At 30.8% G+C, this 2945-nt stretch overlaps 2 protein-coding genes across 5 annotated transcripts in view; one reads left to right on the forward strand and one right to left on the reverse strand.

The window, feature by feature from the left end:
• nonC (serine/threonine-protein kinase Smg1) overlaps positions 1 to 2945 on the forward strand; it is a 141216-nt gene that overhangs the window by 82886 nt on the left and 55385 nt on the right. The window lies entirely within an intron of this gene.
• mAChR-C (muscarinic Acetylcholine Receptor, C-type) overlaps positions 1 to 2945 on the reverse strand; it is a 41897-nt gene that overhangs the window by 25911 nt on the left and 13041 nt on the right. The gene's annotated exons all lie outside the window — the stretch shown is intronic.

Genomic DNA, 2945 nt, shown 5'->3' on the forward strand with positions numbered 1-2945 from the left:
ATAGGCATTGGTTATAGCACATATGTCTAATGACCAACTGTGACATAACTATTTATTCCGTTACTATAGTCCTGAGTCAACCTTCTGGGTTCTGGGGCCCTCTGGAAAGTTTCCCTTAATTGGGAAAATATCTGGCGCTCGAAGGAGATTCTGATTAAATAACTCCCATGCACAACCTTTGGTCTACTTCCTCACAAAGTACTGAACCCCTGACATGCTTATTTTTTTTTATTTACTCCTGCTTGTCTTAAACACGTCATATTCCCGAGTAGTATTTTTTTTTGCGATTGTGGCCTGTGCCTTGTGCATTTATTTACTGAAAATATACTATTAATATATTGTCAAGAGTGTGCAACTGTGTTCAATATAGAAGCCCTATTGGTGACTTTTAGTATATCATTACGGATCTATAGTTCCAACAATGGTCCGCAGAGGGTTAAGTAGACTACCTAACGCACCATCAAAACAGGTTGCGATTATGCTTATTTTCATGAGGATTAAACAGATTTAAATTAAAATTTGAAAAAAACTGCTAGTAAGATAAACCTTTTTGCACGTATTTAGAGTTGGTTAGGTCAATCCTTTTAACCACCTTAATCCTCTACGTATCATGGCTGAGCGGAAAGATTATAAGTTCCAGAGCGACCCCGTTGGAAGGCAAGTTCCGGTACCAATAATTGCTGACAGGGTATTCTTACTAAAAGACTATACTTGATGTTGCGTATATATTATCTGTGACAAAAGTATTCGATCTTTTTCTTTTATTCTCTGTTTTACAGATAGTATGCACTCGGGATTTATTATGTACATAAATTATACTAGCTTTCAGTTTTCATTGGTGTTCGACTATGAAAGGACAAAGTTATGAAATATTCTATTTTTATTATTTTTCCGCGGGAAAACATCTAACAAGAGAGTCTGTAAGACCTGTAATACCTGAATATCTCAGGAAACTTTATGAAAAAGAAAATCGAAAGTCGGATTATTTTTACTACCTACGGAAAGAATGGTCTGTTTTTTCTAAAATGATTTGGAAAAATCAGAATCTAAATATGTATATTAGCAGAAATTTTACTTTTCCATTTATTATTTTTAGTTTAATTATATTTGATTTTTATCATTTTTGTTTTCTATTACTTATTATCAGAAGTGTTTGTGATCTTATGTTATATGATATGACCTATGGTTTTACTTTATTTGTTCTATTCTTATTTTATATATTCTGTTAATTATTGTTGTTCATTTTAATCTTTCGAATTCATTATTTTATTATGTTTTATGACGTTTTATAATTTCATTCTTATTTTGTATTTCACTCTAAAGCTCTAAAGCCTAATTCTGACGCCTGTATATTATTCTAAACGGATCAATCCCAGAATAAATAAAGAATATTATTATTATTATTTTAAAATGTTTTAATGGTTAGTCTGTTAGTTATTTATTTTTAATCCAAGTACTAGAATTATGTTCAATTATTTACTTAATATCCGTAAATTAAGTAACATAAAAATAATATTGATGCATCATTTGTGATATATGATACTCGTTGTATGCCTCCAGCCGTAGTATTATTATAATACCACAAAATACTAAACTATCTGTGACCTGTTAATAACGATATCAAAACCTGATTTATTTTTTGTTTTGTAATATAATTATAGTCTACTCTTACAATAGTATTCTAATCCATTCTGATTTTTTTCCTTTTTAAATAAAGAAAAAATCGCTTACACTAAAACCTTAGCTGTCAGTTAGGTCCACTGAGATGATTAGTGAGTCACCTCAACCGACCCAACTCCGGTTATAATTACCCTGTCAGCCATTTTATTATTAGCTGGGAATATTCCGTAATGACTGTGTCTGTTTGTGTTGGGTTTGTCGGGTTGAGGCACGTGGGAGCTAAGAGTTTATATTTGTTCCTTTTAATTTATTGTATAAAAAAAAAAATGTTTTATCGTTTGTTACATTTCACAGATATATTTTTAATATTAACTGGGTCTATAAACATTGGAATTTGTGTTCTCATCAGAACCTAAAACGACCGAACAAAAAATTTTTTTTTTTCAAAATGAAACTTCAGTCATTACTTAGTATTAATGATTGGAATCAAGATCTGCCCAGTCTGCCTGAATTGCAGAGCCTCAACCCGTCGTTGTGTCGGAGACAACTTGATATTAATATTAGAAAAATAAGTTGCTTAAAATAAGTCCAAGCAGTTATAGTTTGTTTCTTAACGAAATGAGACCATGTCCATCACGATATAATAAATATATAACACAGAAAAATCATGATATTTTCTATTCGGAATTATTTAAGTAAAAATAAATTAATGTTTGTTTTTAGTACGAGGGACTTCATTATGAGAGTTGGTAGGGATGGTTTTCACTTTTTATAATATTTAGAAAACACAAAAAAGTGGAAAAATTTACAATTTTATGACCTGCTTCAAACTGCGGAAAAGCCGGTGAAACATTTTCTCCAACGAGATTATTTTACTCGAAATGCCTTGTAAACGCTATTTAGATAGGGTGATTTTCCCAATAATTCTAGGGAAACGGAAACTTTTAAGTAAGGTAGTTGTTGGGAAATAGGAATTTTTTTATTGTGACAGTGAACCAAGGACACTAGATTAGTTTTCTTTTTGTGAAAAAGTTGGTTTTTATAAAATAAATTGGTGACGTACTCATTCCTCCATTTTTATTTTGTTGTTTGTGAGTTTCGATTATATGGAAGAAGAGTTTTGAATAGGTACTTCACATCGCCTGGTGCAATTTTTTTTTTTTTTTTTTTTTCCTGGCCCCAGTAGAAATTATAGTAGTAAAATAGAACTACATATGTTTTATACATTTCTTCTTTTACTGGAGCAGTAATCCATTCTAAGGACAGATTGAGATATTATATTTTTTTATTTTATATAAATGCTTAATAGACGAGATGCTGGGGCA

The sequence above is a fragment of the Halyomorpha halys genome, unplaced genomic scaffold, assembly GCF_000696795.3.
Source record: "Halyomorpha halys isolate HHAL.00 unplaced genomic scaffold, Hhal_1.1 Scaffold287.1, whole genome shotgun sequence".
In the NCBI taxonomy this organism is placed as follows: domain Eukaryota; kingdom Metazoa; phylum Arthropoda; class Insecta; order Hemiptera; family Pentatomidae; genus Halyomorpha; species Halyomorpha halys.